Here is a 19,782-nt window from a genome sequence, read left to right on the forward strand (position 1 = left end):
AAAAAAATAGTAAATATAATTAGATAACGATAATAATACCATCTACCAGAGTTTATTATAATTCTTTCTTCTGAGGCTTTCAACTGGAACTAAAAACACAATTACTAATTAAATTAGGCAACAGGAGGTATCATTTTCCAAATGGAATCCTAGTGATATAAATGAGTAAAGGCAGCTTCTTCAGCTTTTCACTGTCACCCTAAGAGGGGCTGTTCACATGGCTAAAGTTTACCCAGGAAAACCAGTCCACATGATACACTTGCTCTGTATCCAAAATGCAGTTCATTTGTGTATTTTCTAAGTCTTTACTGTAGCTGCCATAAGGCCTCCAAAATATTATCCAAGATAGGAGGAGGCCTCCTGCTCAAGGAGCTTACTGTATCTAGGTGGGTAGGAAAGTACACAGATGGCGAAAAACTCAGTAATGACTCGGGAAGAAAAATGAAAGGCCCTGGGCAGGTGTTCAGCTTAGTAGCTAAGACACAGGTGAAGGTGGCACGTCCCCTATCAGTGTACCTAGGTTTGATACTCAGCTTGGCTCTCACTCCAGCTTCCTGCTAACGCAGACCCTGGGAGGCCAGCAGTGACGGCTCCAGTACTTGGGTCCTCGCCACCCACGTGGGAGACCTGGATGGAGTTCGTGGCTCACGGCTATTGCAGGCGCTAAGAGAGTGAATCAGCAGGTGGGAGCACTTTCTGTCTCTGAATCTCAGATAAATGAATGAAAATTGAAGAAATAAAGTCCAAAAGGAGGAGATGGGGAGCAGGGACTAAAGTTCTTGTCTTGGAGGAATCTGGGAAACATGAAGCAGAGTTTTAAAGTGGAGACAGGGTGAAGCAGGAGGTGGCCATCTTTAGGGGGCCCAGGAACTCTTCCTTATTTTAAAAAAATTCAGCTTTGGAGAAGAATGCACCAAACTCTTTGCTTGTCATTTAACTGAATCCTTTTCCAAACTGTGTTCTTTTCTTAAGTAAAAAATTGCTTCTCACCTTTAATTTTAAATGTACTTTATTTATTTATTTGACAGGCAGAGAGTCAGAGAGAGAAAGCAAAAGTCAGGGAGATGGAGTAAAATCTCCCATCTGCTGGTTTACTTTCCACATCCTGTAATAATGCCTCATTTATATCACTAGGTTTCCATCGGGAAAATGATGCCTCCTGTTTCCTAAAAATGAAGCCACAAGCCAGGAACCCAATCCCAGTCTCCCACGTGGGCGGCAGGGTCCCTACTGCTCCAGCCACTGCCTGCTGCCTCCAGGGTGCACATCAGCAGGAAGCTGGAGGTGGGAGCAGAGCTGGGCCTGAACTCAGACACTCTGATATGAAACGCAGGCTTTCCAAGCGGCTTCTTAACCACTGCACCAAATGCCTGCCTGCCAAACTGCTTTTAAAGGCATTTGGAGAAAAAAGGTTTCTTTGCTTAAACAGAAATTGGAGAAATAAAAACAAAATCACAACATCTTTAAAGAAAAAATACTATTTTTGCTGACAGATACCTCAGACCCTTTAATATTCCAAAGGTCTCCTAGGAGAGGAGATGAGATGCCATTTTGACCAAATATATTTAATGTATGACTGTTTTTGTTTGGTTTTTAGGAGCACCTCACTGGCTAGTATTCTGAAAAACACATAGAAAAATACTGGCTCAGTAGAAATGATACGTAAGTCACAGTCCTTTTTATTTTAAGGATTTTGCCACAATTCAAAAGGGGGAAAAAAGTGATCCCTATAATGGAGAAATAAATGGGGCTTTGTAGCTGGTGCCTAAAGCAGTAGAGACTTTAAAATTATTTAAACACCACTGTGGGTCCTGCTCACCATTACACCATGGCTTAGAAATTGCTTAAACTTTTTCTAATTCAGTTTCCACATCACTCCAATGAGAATGACAACACCTGTCCCTGGGGGTGTGTGGGAGTATTTATTGGGAGATGCAAAAACCATCCAACCCATGACTCACATGTGTCTGTATCTGCAGAGAGCCCATGGCCCGGTCGCTGAAAGGTGACAGGGGGCTGCCCGTTCAGGGAATCCCCTGTCCCCCCATCATCTCCTTCCGCTCTAACAATACATTCAACTGGAATACAACTGAAAGACTCCAGTGAGCCTACGTGGGAAAAGAAAAAAGAAACACCTCCCAATGGAAGAAAAGGCTGAAGAAAATTCATCTCAAGCCAGTTTTCAAGGAAATGAGTTTAATATGAAATTACAAAAACAGTGCCCTTGGCTGTTTCTACTTTTCTATGAAATCTGATATCCAGATAACACGATGTATCAGGAGAACAAAGAAAATGCAAAGAACAGCAGAATAAATACTTAGTTGTTTCCTCACCCGGCTCCTTCCGGTCGGGGTCTCCTGCACTGGTAGTGGGAGGAAAGGCAGTATACATGCTAAATGGGTGGCAGATTTTAGGATCCAGGATCTTTCTGAGCAAACACACGAGTGGCGGGGGCCAGGAAGAAGTGACCGTGAGAGGTGGGGGTTGGATCAAGATCTTCAAAACAGATGCTTCCCCTCAACTCGTAAGTCAGTGTCTACCACAGCCCGCTAAAATATCTGCTTAACACAGACCTGGAACTAAAGCAAATTGTCTCAGTATAGGTTCACAGTACACATAAAAAAAAAGAAAAATCTTGCATGTAAAGTTGCCCAGGGACTAAAGCAAGCAGTTAGAAACAAAAAGAATGAGCTGTACAACTTTCAGTACCAAGTTCTGTTCGCACAGAATGTCTGAAGAGTGAGATAAGTGGGTCAGACTGGGTCTGGGAAATATTTTTTGTTGTGCAGAGATCTTCAGCATTAGCTAAGAAATATCTTTTAAGGAAGCGGCATTGTGGTGCAGCAGGTTAATCTGCACGCTGGTTTAAGTCCTGGCTCCTTCAACTAGGATCTATCTCCCTTTTTTTTTTTTTTTTTTTGACAGGCAGAGTGGACAGTGAGAGAGAGAGACAGAGAGAAAGATCTTCCTTTTGCCGTTGGTTCACCCTCCAATGGCTGCCGCGGCCCATGTGCTGCGGCCGGCGCACCGCGCTGATCCCGTGGCAGGAGCCAGGTACTCCTCCTGGTCTCCCATGGGGTGCAGGGCCCAAGTATTTGGGCCATCCTCCACTGCACTCCCTGGCCACAGCAGAGAGCTGGCCTGGAAGCGGGGCAACCGGGACAGAATCTGGCACCCCGACCAGGACTAGAACCCGGTGTGCTGGCGCCGCAAGGCGGAGGATTAGCCTAGTGAGCCATGGCGCTGGCCAGATCTAGCTCCCTTTCAATGCACCTGGGAAGGCAGTGGAAGATGGCCCAGGTGCCTGGCTCCCTGTCACCTGTAGGGGAGACCCAGAGGGAATTCCTGGTTCCTGGCTTCAGCCTACCCCAGCCCTGGCTGTCGCGGCCATTTGGGGAGTGAACCAGCTGATTGAAGATCTCTGCCCCTCTACCTTTCAAATAAATAACTTTTTAAAAATGTCTAATACATATCTGCAACATGAAGGAAATAAATGGATACAGGAGTGAAGGAACAGACTAAGTGGCTGAGTCACAGTATCTTAGCGCGGGAACAGTGGTAAGATTTCTACTGGTGAGAGGCAGAAAAGGATTCTCCAGGTGTGACACTTGGGCCTGCTGAGTGCTTTGAACCGAAGGAAGGCCCTCAGAAGCAAAGCCTTTCTCTGCCCTTCCTCCTCCTGCTCCCCCTCCTCCCTCAAGGCAGGCCAAAGACACAAAACCCCTCTCCCCTGAAGCCAATTATCAAACCTAGACATACCGTTCCACTCTTACCCCACTCTCCGGGTAAGGCCTGGCTATGAAGAAGTTCTCTGACTTCACCTTTTCCAACAGTGGATCCTAAGACCCTCCTTCCAGAATGGGTCCTACTCTCTACCCTGGAGTGAGAAAAGCCACTCAGAGAAGCCAAGAAGAATCCAAACAGGCCTTGCTGAATTTGCCCCTTTAGTCCATCACCGGTAGCTTTTTATCTGATCACACTGCTACATGGCTGTCCTTCTTCATCAAACTTAAGAACAAAGATAGATGCTTTCCCCGGGTCTTTGGTTCTTCCTTTCTGAAGACTTTGTCACAGAAAACTTCGATTCAATGTATCTATCACGGTTTTCTCTTATTATCCTGTCTGTTGTTACAGGAGCATCAGCCACCACCCTTATGATGGAGAGGAAAGGAAATCCTCCTGCCCACCCCACACTATCAATTCAGATTTTGATTTTGGTTTTGCCACTGTGTGGGAAGCTCACTACCTTCCCAGGCAGATGCCTCCATTGTGCTACAATTGAATAGGAAACAATGGACCACTTTCAGTGGTTTCAATTTATACAAGATATTTTCTGCTAGGAATAAGAGTGCAGGTGTTTCCGGAATTAACACCTGTACTCTGCAGACAACACCTTGTCATCCAGTTGTCACTGACATTCCCGTAGTCACCTTATATCTTAGCTAAATACTGATCACAACCTGTAGTGCTCTTGGCTACTTCATTGTTGACAGTGGGGTTCTCTCACCTCTGAAATGTCACTTGCTGAAGGTGAGGATCTTGACTTTCCCCAGGTATGCGCTGAACATCTGTTGGATGCGAGAACAGAATGAGAGCCGCAGAGGAAGGTGCCATTCCTTCCTCAGTTCACTGGAAGCACATCATTTGGGCGGTCCTATGGTTACAAGTCAACCGCTGGGCTTTTGGTCTCTGCTCTGCCACCCAGCAGAGCTGTACGTCCTAGAGCAAGCTTTTCATGTCTCAGGGTTCCTTCTTTGTAAAACTGGGCACTTGAACTGCATCCCAAAAGTCCCCAACATCAGTAATATTTCAAGATTACTGGGGAAAACATGGCCCCAAATACATGAGTTATCAGAATTAAAAGTTCCGAATGGGACCAGTGCTGTGGTACAGCAGGTAAAGCCACTGCCTGTGATGCCAGCATGCCACATGGGCGCTGGTTCATATCCCGGCTGCTCCACTTCTGATCCAGCTCCCTGCTAATGGCCCGGGAAAGCAGTGGAAGATGGTCCAAGTGCTTGGGCCCCTGCACCCATGTGGGAGACCTGGATGAAGCTTCCGGCTCCTGGCTTTGTCCTGGCCCAGCGCTGGGGAGTGAGCCAGCAGATGGAAGATCTCTCTCTCACCCCCTCTCTCTGTAAATATTTCAAAATAAATAAATCTTATTTTAAAAGTTCAGAATGATCAGAACAAATAAAGGTATTCTGAGGTTGTTTGATCTAGTTAGTCCTGGTTTTACAAGTTATATCTTACTTCTCTACCAAACCAGAAACCTTATTTTTCTGCATTTGATCCTTTGAAAAGAGTGAAACTGATGAAGTGGTTAGTGTCTACTCACTAAGAAAGGAGCCACCCAATCCTCACCTATCTGGAGAATTTCTGAAGACTGTTTTGGAAATTTCTAATTTTGAGCTTGAGATGCAAGTGTCATTTAAATAAATGGCGTTCTTGGAGACTTTGATTTTTCCTGCCACCAACAGGTTAATATGCTGAGTCTTCCTTTGTTTTCCAAAGGGGCAAGGAAACACAGTTAGCTGACCTAGTGCATTATAAAAATTGCATTTCAGCAGTGGCGAATAACTCCAGCCACCTGATGCTGGGTTACAACATCATCTTCCCTTGCTACAACCCAAAGCCATTACATTAAGAGCATAAGCAAAACAGGGCCGACAGAAAAGCAACCTCCCCTGATAGATGGAAACCATCAATCCAGTCGGTGAAGTATTTAGCTACAAAAGGAGAAAAGACATTCGGTGATTGAAGGATAAGAGGGAGGAATATGCAGGCGCTTTTCAATCAGAGCCAGATGGATACACTTGAAGAAATCACAGCCTCAAGGAGCCAGATGATAAGTCTGCTTGGACACCAGGAGCCAGCAAGCACACCTGGGGAGGACTTAGAAGAGTTTGGGGTCAAATGAGGTCATGCTATCGGCTCCGTGTTCAAATTGGATGTTCCTGGTCCACACCCACTCCCTGTGTGGAAGTTTCTGGAAGTTCCTGCAGAAATGAAACACGGAGCTTCCTGAGGGGCCAAGGAGGCACAGGACTGGCCTCCTTAGCTTCACTGACGCTAAGTCATGTGAATATCATAACCTTTATTTAGACGTCTGTGAAATCAGTAGTAAGGTTTAGAAGCCAGAAACACAGTGCTGGGCTATTAAAACAAAAACACAAAACCTTGACCACTCTTTTGAATTAAACTCCAGCTCCGGTTCTCTGGGCTAGAAGAGTGGTGTTAACAGATTCCACCTCGACTAAAAAGGGAGCTGGTGGCAGAAAATCTATTCCTCCGGCAGGGTTGCTGGGCAACGAGCAAGCTTTTGGCATGTGGCTGACGTCTCCAGGCAGCCCGGACTACACAAAGTAAGCTCCTCCATCACTTACAACTAACTTGATTTTGATGGATTAAAACTGAATCAAAATGTACTGTGACTCGCTCACTTCCAAATTCAGGAATGAGGGAGAGGCAGAGAACACCCCAGCCCCCAAATAGTCTGACTTATCACAAACACTAGGATTCACTCAAGTTCATTCTGCTGGGTGATATATCTCATTTTAAGACTAGAACACCCCAAGGCAAAGGGAAATAATAGCATTCAAGAATATTTGGAAAAATATTAGTGTTAGAGAGATGAATCCTCAATGGAACAAGGATCAAATGCACCCAGATCCAGATGCGTCTTCCTGCCTGGCACCATTTCAGCTGCCATGTTTAGCAACACCTCTGGCAAACACCTGCTGACATGAGTCAGTGGTCAATAAATCCTCACTAGGCGCTCTGAGGTCCCATCCTCATGTGCAGAGCTTCTGGAAAAATGGAAGACTTTGAGCCAGGCCTCATCTAGAATACATTTACTATTTGGACATAAAGTAAAATGGCTCCGTCTCACCAACAAAGTCCTTCACCAAAAGGTTAGTTTGACATTTATTTTCTCCATTTAGGAAAACCGCCTCCAAGCTGTACTAACCAAGCTGACAAGACTGAAAACGGTGGGGTTAACAGCTCAGAAGCCAGGCCTGTCCTTGCCCAGGGCCCTGGGAGGAAGCAGGTCTACCTGCCAGGGCACCGAATACCATAAAATACACTCATCCTTGATCTCTAACTTCCCTTTCTCTTCGAGAACGTCATCCTTTACGGCCGGCGTGGTGTGTGTCTCCTTCGGTAACAGTCCCTTCAGACAACTGCACACACCTGGCACTTCCTCTTCTCAAGCAACCCGTTCAGGGTTCACTGTAGCCATCGTGGGTACAAGGCCACCCGAGGAGAGAGAGAGGGCAAATGTGAGCAGTCCAAGCAGAGGAGTTCTGCCCACACAGCTCCAGGAGGGGTGGGTTGGGAGGAACCACATGAGGCCTACTGGCTCCTGTAAGGCACAGAATGAATTTGACTTCGAGGAGAGCCATTTCACGTCCCAAGCCATGACGTGTCCCATCCGTGGCCTCACCAGCTCTTCATCCATTATGGATCCATTATGCCTGTAGTCAGTTTCCATGTTTCTTGCAACACATTAAAATGCACAGCAGAAGCTAAAAGCAGCCTCCTCTAAAACCATTATGATGACAGAATGCAACTTGATGGAAATTGATAGATTATTATTGCTCCCTAACAAGACATATGCCCTCAGGAAACACACAGTTGTTAGTTTTAATATCAAAAGAGATTTAATCGGTATCCCAAAGAGCTTATAAAGGTGGCTGAGCTGGTGAGTGGCACAGTCAGTCTCCACAAGTCTAATGCTTGCCCACTCTTTGAGTCCAGTCCAAGTACCACCCCAGAAATCCATTATTGAAACCCCTCTCCCTCAGTGAATGTCTCCTGTCACCTATAGCTTTCTTTCTATGCTGAGCCTTTTCTACTTTATATTAATCCTTTGCATATAATTATTCTTTCTCCAACCATGCATATGCAAGCTCAAGATCTTACTCACAGAGTAGATATCTGCCTAGGTTAGATGATTTTATTTTTCAGTGGAGGAGAATAAAACAGAACTCCTGAAAAACTATATATTTTTTTAGTTAGTGGATAATCTGAGGTATTTAGAGGTCAAATGCTAGCCTCACGACATGGACAGAAGAGTCTTGGGCAGAATGCTAAGCTGGCCAACAAGTGTACCCTCCCTATTGGAGTGTGCTCTGACCCCTGTAAACAATCTAGCAAATGGCGGTCTTGCACAGGAATTGTTCAGTAAATGAAAGCCATGAGAAAACTAAGAGCCAGTGATTTTTCCTCCAGTGGCTTCTGTTCTTAAAATAATTTCTTATATATTATAAAATATAAATTTGTGGGTAACCTTTTCCTTCTTCATATATATATATATTCATACACACATATAACATCAACTTTCAGTTTTTGATTATCTAATGAATTTTCTGTTCTCCTGATGAGTTTGCAAGATTGCTTCTTTCATGTTTATTTATTATAGCACCCCGTTTGTTTCCTACCCAGAACTCATCATCATTTGCCATTATTTATTATTTCCTACTTTGACTTGCCAGTAGACTGAGCATGCCACACATGGAAACTCTTTCTTTCTTGACCTCTGTTGTATCCCATTGGCCAGCAACAAGCCTGACATGAATGAGACATCCAGTAAGATGATCACTCCCTGAAGTAAGTCATTCATTAATTAATGCCTAATTGAAATTTCAGCTTGATTGAGATCTTCAAAATTAGGCTGGTGTTTTAGCAAACAAACTAAACTTTAGGAATCCTGCAACAGATTTTTTTGTTGGTTGGTTTTAAAGATTTATTTATTTATTTGAAGCAGAGAAGTAGAGGCAGAGAGGGAGGGGGAGAGAGAGAGAGGTCTTCCATCAGCTGGTTCACTTCCAAAATGGCCACAATGGCCAGAGCAGAGCCAATCCAGACAGGAGCCAGGAGTTTCTTCCGGGTCTCCCACTCGAGTGTAGGGCCCCAAGGACTTGGGCCATCTTCTACTGCTTTCCCAGGCCATAGCAGAGAGTTGGATCAGAAGTGGAGCAGCCAGGACTTGAACTGGTGCCCATATGGGATGCCAGCACTGCAGGCGGCGGCTTTACCTGCTACGCCACAGCACTGGCCCAATTTTTTTTTTTCTGAAGATTTATTTACTTATTTGAAAGGCAGAGTTACAGAGAGGTAGAGGCAGAGAGAGAACAAGAGGTCTTCTATCCGCTGGTTCACTCCCCAAATGGCTGCAACAGCCGGAGCTGGGCTGATCCGAAGCCAGGAGCCAGCAGCTTCTTCTAAGTCTCCCATGTAGGAACAAGAGCCCAAGCACTTGGGCCATCTTCTACTGCTTTCCCAGGCCATAGCAGAGAGCTGGATCTGAAGTGGAGCAGTCGGGATTCAAACCAGTGCCCATATGGCTTCACCTGCTACACCACAGTGCTGTCCCCTGCAACAGATTTTGCTTCAGAGAAACCCTTGCAAACCAGGATACTAAAGCTAATTCTCTCCTTCGGAGAAGCAGAGAGCTGGCCTGTAACCCTGGGAGGGAAAAATGGGAGGTGGAAGGAGGAACTGGCAAATGGTAAATTCGTCGTTCAAAATCAGACACACCAATTTTCAGATATTCATGGTGGAATACTTTAGTTGAAGTCAAATATAATATGAGGGTATCTCAAAAGGTTCATAGAAAATGGAACTGAAAAACAACTTTTTGGATGAGCATTTAGCCTAGTGGTTAAGACACCTGCATTCCACCATTAGAGTACTTGGGCTTGATGCCCAGTTCTGGCTCCAGACTCCAGCTTCCTGCTAATGCACACCCTAGGAGGCAGTAATGATAGATCAAGTGATTGGGTTCCTGCCACCTACTTGGGAGACCAACATTGTGTTTCCAAGTCCCAGCTTCAGACCAGTCCTGGCCATTGTGGGCATTTGGGGAGTGAACCAGCAGACGAGAGCTCTCTGCCTCCCAAATAAAAAACATTGTTTATTTGCATTCTAAAAATTTTTTGAAATTCATGCATAAGTAAGATCTTCAAAAATTTCATGGAAAATGCATATTATGGAAAAATGGCATGAATTTCAAAACTTTTTACAACAAAGTAAACTTATCTTTTAATTCCATGAACTTTCTTAAGTACCCTAAAATATATTTTTCTAAATACAGGTTTGGGACAAGAAGCAGTGCTGCTGTTCACTTAGCATAAAAATTTCCACTTCGCAAGCTCACTCACACACGTACAAGTTCTCTCTCACTCTTAATCTCTGCCCCACATATTCCTAAGTTTTTTTTATACTAATTTTCAAATAACTTCCTTACTATTCTCCACATGCATGATTTCCAGATTATATGTTTGTTTTTTACTCAGAATAAAGCATAGTAAGTACATGCATGTATACAGTTAGTACACCCACATGCATGCACACACACACAGGCACATACACACAATTTCGAGATGCGAACATTTCTTTGCAGTTTTGTTTATTTACTTTTATTAAATAGTAAGGTAACAGAGACTAAGAAAAATCAAAGAAGTAGCTACTTTTTAAATGGATTAAGGATGGGCATTGTGCAGTAGAAGGTTAAGCTGCTGCTTGGGATATCTGCAGCCCACACTGAGTACCAGTTCAAGTCCTGGCTCCTCCCTGAATGAAGTCATTAACAGCTTCCTGTTAATACACTAGGAAGGCAGAGGATGATAGCCCAAGCACTCGGGTCCCCACTACCTACATGGGAGACCCAGATGGAGTTCTGGGCTCCTGGCTTCAGCCTGGCCTAGCCTCAAGTGTTGTGGGAATTTAGGGAGTGAACCAACATATGGAAGATCTCTGCTTTTCTCTCTGTTTCTCCCTCCCTCTCCATCACTCTGCCTTGCAAATAAATAAAGTTTTTACAAAAGATTCATATTTGATTCTAAGACATCAACAGTTTATTTAAACACTAGAATTCCTTTCTATTCTTAATTCTACTTAGCTTAGGTTATTAATTTATACTTCAAAGGCATATATTAACTGATCACATGAGATAATGCATGTGAAAATATTTTGTAATTAAAAGCCTAAAGTAGGGGCTGGTGTTGTGGCGTAACGGGTTAAGCTACCACCTGCAATACCAGCATCCCATATGGATACCAGTTCAGTCCCAGCTGCTCCACTTCTGATCCAGCTCCCTGCTCATGTGCCAGAGAAAACAGTGGGAGATGGCCCAAATGTCTGGGCCCCTGCCACCCACAGGGGAGTCCTGGATAAAGGTCTCAACTCCTGGCTTCAGCCTGGCCTGGCCTTCACCACTGTGGCCATTGGAGGAGAAAGCCAGCAGAAGGAATATCTCTCTGCCTCTCCTCCTCTCTCTGTCACTGTGCCTTTCAAATACATAAATAAATCCTTTTTAAAAATACTAATGTAAATGTAAATCATACTGTAATAGTTATTATTTTTGTTTTCTCTCTCTCTCTCTCTGTATGTCTAAAAGTCTATACTTTATCAAATACATAGTCCAACACTACAGTTTTCATGTACCTGTTCCCAGTCCAGGACTGCTCAGTGACAAAGCTCCCAAAATGAGAAAGATCAGCACTACATATTAAGATTTTTTAAATGATAAATATATTTAAAAGCCTGCTGTTATTTGGAAATTAAATTCTTATTGATTTTTGGCTTATTTTAAAGGTCTCCTGTTTTATAAAATTACAGTGATAACAAATGGCCATTTAAAAAATTTTTATTTGAAAAAAAGTTCTTTTGAAATTTTAACTAAGCCATGGAGTTGAAAAGTCTGAACAAGTGAATTCTGGCAAGAAAAGCATCTACAGCTCCATGATGTGCTTGAGGGATGACAACAAGGCTCCCCCGGCCTTCAGTATCCCGGTCTCAGACACTCGGGAGCAGCCCCAACAACTAACCAAGCAGAGCCCCCTCCGGCTCCCAGCACTGCTACACCCGCAGGCTCCCCTGTGTTGATTTCATTTTCTCCAACAGCCCCCACTAGAAGAACCACTTTACAAGAAACCCCAAACTTCAAACTAGTCCAACGTGGGCACAGGGTGAGGATGGAACTGAATCCAATGTCTTAAAGCAAAGAGACTTCAAAGTGTCCACCTGATGGCTCAGACATCCATTACAGAATTGGAATTTCTTTTCCGATTCAAGGCATGGCCAAGTCACACAGGCTCACTTCCAGGGTCCAGTTTTCATCTTGGAGGCTGCAATCCAGGCAGGCTCTCTGCCCTTTGATCTGGATGGAACCAGAGTGTTACAAATATGCTTGCATTAAGCTATCTCCAGCCTGCCTGAGGGCATCCGTCTGGAATGTGAGGACGGGAGCTACAGACTGTGAGGTTCTTCATTCATGTTACAATTTTTTCTGGCGGCTGACTAATGCTCCTTCCATGGAAGGCAGCAACGGGATGCCTGTGAAGCACTGGAACACGCAGAGGCAGCATTAAGTGAGGACCACAGAGTTTTGCCTCTGTTCTCCAGGCCAGGGACTCAGGTGAAGGGCCAGAGAACTACCAGCGAATGCCAGCACTCTGCAGGCTGAGCAGCTGTCAACTGTTCATGGGAAATGTGCATTATGAAAAAAACTATGCATGGATTTCAACATTTTAAAATAGATGTAATCATTCATATAAAAGGCAGAGTGACAGGGAGAGAGAAAGAGAGAGAGAGAGAGAGATCTTCCGTCTACTAGTTCACCCCCAAATGGCCACAAACAGCCTCAGCTGGGCCACACAGAAGCCAAGAGACAGGAACTCCATCTGGGTCTCCCCTGTGAATGACAGGAGTCCAAGAATTTGAGTCGTCATCTGCGGCTACTTCCCAGGTGTCTTAGCAGGCAGCTGGACCAGAAGTGGAGCAGCCAGGACTCCAGCTGGCACTCTGATATGGAGTGTGGGTGTCCAAGCAGTGGGGACACAATGCCAACCCCTGTTTCAAGATTTTGTTTGTACCAAAACAAACATATCTTTTAATTCCATCTTCCCACACCTTTGGAGTACCTCTGTATACTTTCCTTAAGCAGCCCACAGATACTGTCTGAACACCCCTGAGCTCCTAGCACCCAGTCCTGGAGCATTACCCATCTGTGTTCCGCCACCCATCTCTGGGGGTGGGGGCAATAAAACCTCTCAAAGACCCCATGCCCTTATCTTCCCAGACTTGATTGTCATAGGCCTTCATTTTCAAAATGTATGAATGCATATAGAAAAAAAAGCCTGGTAGCTGGAAGACATTTGGTGCGAAAGAATGTGCCGCCAACAGCAAACATTTCCAGCAGCTCTGCCAGTATTTCCCTGTTTCCTGGACAATTTACTGAAAATTCTCCACCGATTCTTTCAGAGGTTCAGGGACTCTGCTGTGCCAAATTGTCTGCGGGTGACAGAGAGAACGCGACATATTCTGCATTGCCCAGGGATAAAACTGGAGAGAGAGAGAAGGAGAGAGAGAGAGAGAGAGAGAGAGAGAGAAATGTCCTTGACAAACAGCCTCTCTGCAGTACACCAGTGTGACTTGTCACCAAGAGACGTTCAGCGATGGATGATCAGAGATGGAGCGGGAGCAGCTGGCTGATATTTCAGCAACTGGCACCACACCCATCACGAGCCAAAGCAGATCAAGAACTTCCGTGTCCTTGGGCAACTGCTTCGTGCAAACAGAGACGGTGCAACTGGGGCCACTGGTGCACCCTCAGGCTCCTGCAGACGGAAAAGGAACCACTTTTCACATCATGCATCCTGCACACCCATCATGCAAAGCATGACGTGAGCACTGGAAGGCAGACAGGGAGAGCCGCACAGTCCAGGCGCCACAGACATGCTGTGAAGGTGCGGTCTCTGCTTCTCACTGCAGTAATGAGGGGATGTCCACGTGGATGTCTCTGGCTGGCCTTGAAAGAAAGGAACCCTTTCAGAGAGTGGAGACCTGAAACACCTTCTCAGCCTTTGAAGTTTGCACAGTGACATCGGTCGGTTCCTTGCCCGGGGCAGGGGTTTAAGCTTACTAAGAACTGGAGAAATATTTTTTACTGCAGCACAAGGCAAAACAGCTGACAGATCCGACGATGAGGTGAAGGGAAACACATCCTTTACAGCGGACACCCCACTGTGCCAAGGGGCTCAAGGGCTGTAGGTCCAACTTTTAGGGGAGAATCTGCGTTCTCATCAGTCTTCTGCACTACAGTTTCCAGTCTTCCTCTTACCCAACCCTGCTCCAACCTGTCCTACCAACACCTGTCCTACCAACGCTTGCCTTGCCTACTGGCACCTGTCTTTCCTACCAGGAAACCTATCTTACCAACACCTGTCCTACCAACATCAATCCTTCCTACCAACACTTGTCTTACCAACACCTGTCCAACCTATCAACATCTGTCCTACCAACACTGCTGTATCTCTGTAACCCACCTCATGTTCCCCCACCCCACAAAGGGCACCACAATCAGCCTCCTCCAGTGTTGTTCCTCAAGTGGAAGTCCATGTGCTAGTGCCATTTCCCACGAGGCACGTGTGTGACGGGGCAGGGGAAAGAGGAGATCTTCAGGGCTTTGGCACTAGTGTTTATTCCCACGGTGGGTCCCGTCCAGCTGGCTGACCACTCTGTCTCTGCATATCGTGTCCCCAGCCCGCACACTGCGGAATATTCAGCAGGTACTCCTGATATGCTTGTAGAACAAAGACCTGCTGACTTCACCCCTAACACTTTCTCTGCCCTGTCTGTCAGCTCTCTGTCCATCTTGGGGTACTCTTTTTCAGGGCTGTACCTATGACTCCATCCTGGACATCAGAACTCCCTCTTCCAGAGCTGTTTGGTTTGTTTTTGTCTTAATTTCATGCCATGGTGAAAGTTCTTACGGAATACGCTAAGAAAGGTGGGACCCCACAGACTCTGGGGACTTAGTAAAAGTCACCTAAGAAAAAGTAAGAATATTATAGGCTGTCATTATTATGATTTGATGATCTCCATAAAATCAATCACAGAATGGAAGCCAAACACTTGAAAGAAAACAGAAGGAAATCTGTTGCCTTGAGATTTATCCTCCTTCTTCAAAGAAGGGCGTGCACTTGCTTCTGTGGTACATGATGTCAGGATAGGCCTTGGGCCAATCATTGTAAAGAGCATCTGAAAAATCACTCAAGAGTTGCGTATGCAGTTGTTTTGTGAAGGATATAACAGTTTGTTTGTTTAAATGAGGCTGTCTGCTGGAAGGTTCTGTGAAGATATTAGCTAAACTCAAGTCTCTACCAGCAAATACAGGCCTGCAGGTCCCAGACCCACCACAATCACTGGTCTTATCTCCACCTTATAGGTGTGAATAAACAGAGAAACAAGCTGAACCCCATTCAAGCCAGCGAGGGGTTTTAGCTCACAATAGCATGGGAAACATGACCCTTGGTTAAGTTAGCCCTTAACCCCAAACTGTCCCTATACACAATAAAGCAAGTTATTTGCTGGGGCCTGGGGGGTGTCCCCATGTGGGCTATGCAGGGGCTCTTCCAAACACCCCACTTGGCACAGGTTCACAGAGGGCCCCTTCCTTTGAAAACGTCCCAGCAATCATGGCTGCTCTAGGGGCTGCACGTGGGCTCCAGAGCACAGAGGCCACACACGTCCTCATGATGACACAGAGGGGACCATCTGGTAAGGAAAAACCAGGAAGAGGGGCTTGTAGGGTGATGCAGTTAAAAGACAAACCTAACGAAAGAGCCCCTTGCTGGATAATAGGAAAGTGAAAAAAAGAGAAGTCAGTTGAGATACAAAGCTCGGGAGGTGAAGTCGCCAAGCACTAACTTTTATTTATAGTCAAGCAGGAAGGTAGAACCTGAGTCATTCATCAAAACATTCAATTCCCCAGTTAGGTGCGTGGCCCCTGGACAGCCCTAGCCACCTCAAGGTCAAGCCCCAGCCAGCAGGGGGCTCCCTGGGAAGCCAGGGAACACGGATGTCTGGGTTAGGGTTGACACTTCCGGTTCTCCCAGGGTTGCTCAGAGTTCAGAAATCCAGATCGCAAGATCCATGGAAAAAACACGGGCCTGGCTCTTTGGCTCATTAGAACAGGGAAAATGCAATCACTTTGCATAGTCATAAGGTGTCCACTCCAGGTAGCTTTTCAGAGCCCAGAGAGTTTAAGGAATTTATTCTAACAAATCAATGAAAAGCATGTTAAAACCAAGCAAGTCAGAGGGTGGAAAAAAAGAAACAATAAAGACTGAATAACTGCCCTTAAGTGACTTTAATTTTATTTTTATGGAAGGAAGGAGATTTGGGCCTTTGTCCATATTTTTTTTGTTGTCCATTTTGCTTTTTTTATTCTTGTTACGTTTCATTTTTATTTTATGATTTATTTTATTTATTTATTCGAGAGGCAGAGCTATAGAGAGAGGTCCTCATCTGCTGGTTCACTCCCCAAATGGCTGTAATGGCTGGAACTGGACCAATCTGAAGCCAGGAGCCAGCAGTGTCTTCCAGGTTTCCCTTGTGGGTGCAGGGGCCCAAGCACCTGGGCCATCCTCCAATGCATTCCCAGGTACATTGGCAGGGAGCTGGATCAGAAATAGAGCAGCCGGAACTCAAACCAGCACCCACATGGGATGCCGGCTCCACAGGCAGAGACTTAACCCACTGCTTCACAGTGCCGGAAGCACTGGTTTGAAATGAAGAAAGTTCAAAAATATATGCAGTAAAAAGTAAGCAAGCCTCCCACCTCTGTTGTAGCCACCTGGTTCTACATCTTAGAAGCAAAAATAAGCAGAGAGGCAAGTACTGTCAAAAAATAAATAAATAAAAATAAGGAAGGAAGCAGAAAGAAAAAAATCTTACACCAGTTCTCTAAATCTGGCACGTCCTTTCAGATACAATCTCTGTGAATACTAGCATTCTTCTCTGTGTTAACAAAATATTTGTGTGTGAGTGTCCCATACCTGGATTCTTCACTTAACCTATCTTGGGGAGCATACCCGGAGCTGCCTCGTTGTATACGTGCAGATTGTGTAGCGTGAGGGAATGGAATCGACTGGCCAAAGGTAAATGCATTTTCTATTTCAATTAACATTGTCGATTTGCTTTTCATACAGACCGTATCAATTCACACTTTCATCCGTACTCTGCAGAGTCTCTACTTGTCACCTCAGTCAACACAAAGCATTACCAACTATTTTGAGCCTCACCGTGCTGACAGGTAAACCTGACCTCCGAAAGTCTGTTTCTATTTCTCACATTAGTAGTCTGGGAAAGTAACTTTTCATGTGTTTAAGAGTCATTTATATTTCCTTTTCTGTCAGCTGCACGCTCATACCTTACATGACTTTCTACCATTCTCTTTTCTGCATTAAGGGAATCTAACATATAACATCCAAACTGTTCTTGTATATAGTGCTCTATAGTTTCATGTTATTTACTTCAATAATCGTAATAACCTAGTAAGGAGGTATAAAATATTACTTATTTTACTGCCAAGAAAGCCAAGGTTTAGTTGGCTAGCAGGTTTAACTAAAGACTCCATTGTCAGTTTGTAGTCAAGACTAGAAATCATGTAGTTTACTTTCTAGTCAAATGATGTGTGTGTTTTGTTTCTACATCAAAATGCATCCCGCATCCCATGTCGGAGTGCCAGGGCTCGATTCCCAGTTCCAGCTCCTATTCCAGCTTCCTGCTAATGCAGACCCTGATGGCTCAAGTCCCTGGTCCCTGCCACGCACATGGGAGATGCAGATTGAGTTCCTAGTTCCCAGCTTTGGCCTTGGCCTGGACTTGGCCATAGTGAGCCTCTGGGGAGTAAACCAGCAGGGAGCACTCTCTTTCTCTCTGCCTCTCAAATAAACAAAATTTTAAAAATGCCTTCTGAGGTTGTAGAACATATTAGAAGGGAAATAGTCTTTTGTTCTAATGGTGAATTTACACTGTCTATGTAGTTGGGGCTGGTTTTCACTGTATCACAAGTAAGTGATACAGTTTCATGTGTTCCTATTTTCTCATTTGAGTCAATGTCCACAGACCAGGATCAGACTGTCTGCCCTTCACTGATGCACTACTGGCTGGGCAGGGTCCCGGGGTGGAGGGGAGCAAGGGAGGGACCAACCATTTGTCCCCCTCAAGAGATCTGGGACCCATGGCCAGGCCTTCCAACGTTGAACAGCATGGGGGCAGAGCATGAATGAGTGCAGCAACTCCTATGAGGACAGAGGAGAAGTCAGAAGTCGCAGGGACCTGCCATTGTTTGGATACTGAGCTGGAAAGCCCTTGGGTCCACAATCAATGGGACACTGTCTCCTGAGCACTCTCAGACCCGTCCCTGGGCTTCTGGTCTCTGCTCTACCAGAGAAGGGCAATGGGACAGAAAGGGATCAGCTGATCAGGCAAAGTGAGGAGGAAGAGCTGTACTTGCCTGCCACCCGGGGTGGGGGTACCATCAGGCAGGGGAGCCAGAGCTGTGAGTGATGGGGCAAAGCCAGACGGAGGCAAAACAGGACCAGAGGCACTCTGAGCAGCAGCAAAGGCCTGATGCGCACGGCAGGTACTAAACTGAGTACTAAATGAGATCAGGGCTTAGACCCAAAACGTGGTGGTTGCCACCCAAGCTCTTGACTGTCCCCAAGGCCAGTGTGGCCCTGCACATGATAAGCAATAGGTGAGAAATCCGAGCTCTGGCTTGAGCAGAAGGGCCCAGTTTCACCCTTTACTGCTGCATCAATTTGTTTATTCCCTTCAGGAGCAGTACTTCCACAGAAAGAAAAAACTTTTCCCCAATTCCCACTCTTGCTGACGGGTTAGTATTTACTAGGTTGGGAATTCCTGGGAGAGTAAACTTGCTGGTATTGTCTGTAAATTCCCTCACAGTCTGGTGGGGCTCCTGTCCCCTACGGAAGGTGGTAAGAGATGCCAACTCAGCACAACATTGAGCTGGAGATTATTCCAAGAGAATCTAAGTAAGCACACTCTCCGTGGCCTCTATTGGCATGACTACTGGTTTCTACTAGCCACCCCCAGGAGCTGGCCCACACCCTGGACAACAGCCTGACCTCGCCTGGGGAGCTGCAGACAAGGCATCTCGGCAGGGCTCTGCTGGTAGGTTTTCTCACTGGGGTGGGGCAGGTGCTGCAGACACAGATTCAGTTGCAAACACAGGGAGGAGGCCTTTGACATTGCACAAAACATGGGTCTCACATTGTACTAGAGCTAGGCACTAAAGCCAAAGCAAGACAAAAACAACCAAGTACAGGCGAACTTACTTTAAACTTAGGGGTGGGCAATTGACCTGGCTGCTAAGACGCGAATTGGGGGCCGGCGCCGCAGCTCACTAGGCTAATCCTCCACCTTGCGGCACTGGCACACCGGGTTCTAGTCCCAGTCGGGGCACCAGATTCTGGCCCGGTTGCCCCTCTTCCAGGCCAGCTCTCTGCTATGGCCAGGGAGTGCAGTGGAGGATGGCCCAAGTGCTTGGGCCCTGCACCCCATGGGAGACCAGGAGAAGTACCTGGCTCCTGCCATCGGATCAGCGCGGGACGCCGGCCGCAGCGCGCTGCCACGGCGGTCATTGGAGGGTGAACCAACGGTAAAAGGAAGACCTTTCACTCTGTCTCTCTCTCTCAATGTCCACTCTGCCTGTCAAAAAAAAAAAAAAAAAAAAAAAAAGACGCGAATTGGGACACTTGCATCCCATGTCGGAGTGCCTGGGTTCCATGCCTGACTCTGGCTCCTGACTTCAGCTTCCTGCTAATGCAGACCCTGAGCAGCAGTGGTGATGGCTCCAGTTGTTGGATCATTGCTATTCACGTGGGAGATCTGTATTGAAGTCCCAGCTCTTGGCTTTAGTTCTCCCAGCCTGTATAAGCATTCAGACCTAGGAGATGGGATCTC

General features: G+C 45.9%; 1 protein-coding gene and 1 long non-coding RNA gene across 17 annotated transcripts in view; one reads left to right on the forward strand and one right to left on the reverse strand.

Annotated features, from left to right (window-relative positions):
- The window catches only part of FOXN3 (forkhead box N3), a 462,718-nt gene that overhangs the window by 377,697 nt on the left and 65,239 nt on the right, over positions 1-19,782 (reverse strand). The window lies entirely within an intron of this gene.
- LOC138847277 (uncharacterized) lies at positions 12-18,179 on the forward strand. Its single transcript, XR_011385010.1, has 2 exons — positions 12-1,662; positions 1,980-18,179. It is a non-coding gene; the product is annotated as an uncharacterized lncRNA (long non-coding RNA).

Source organism: Oryctolagus cuniculus, chromosome 20, assembly GCF_964237555.1.
Source record: "Oryctolagus cuniculus chromosome 20, mOryCun1.1, whole genome shotgun sequence".
NCBI classification, from domain to species: Eukaryota; Metazoa; Chordata; class Mammalia; order Lagomorpha; family Leporidae; genus Oryctolagus; species Oryctolagus cuniculus.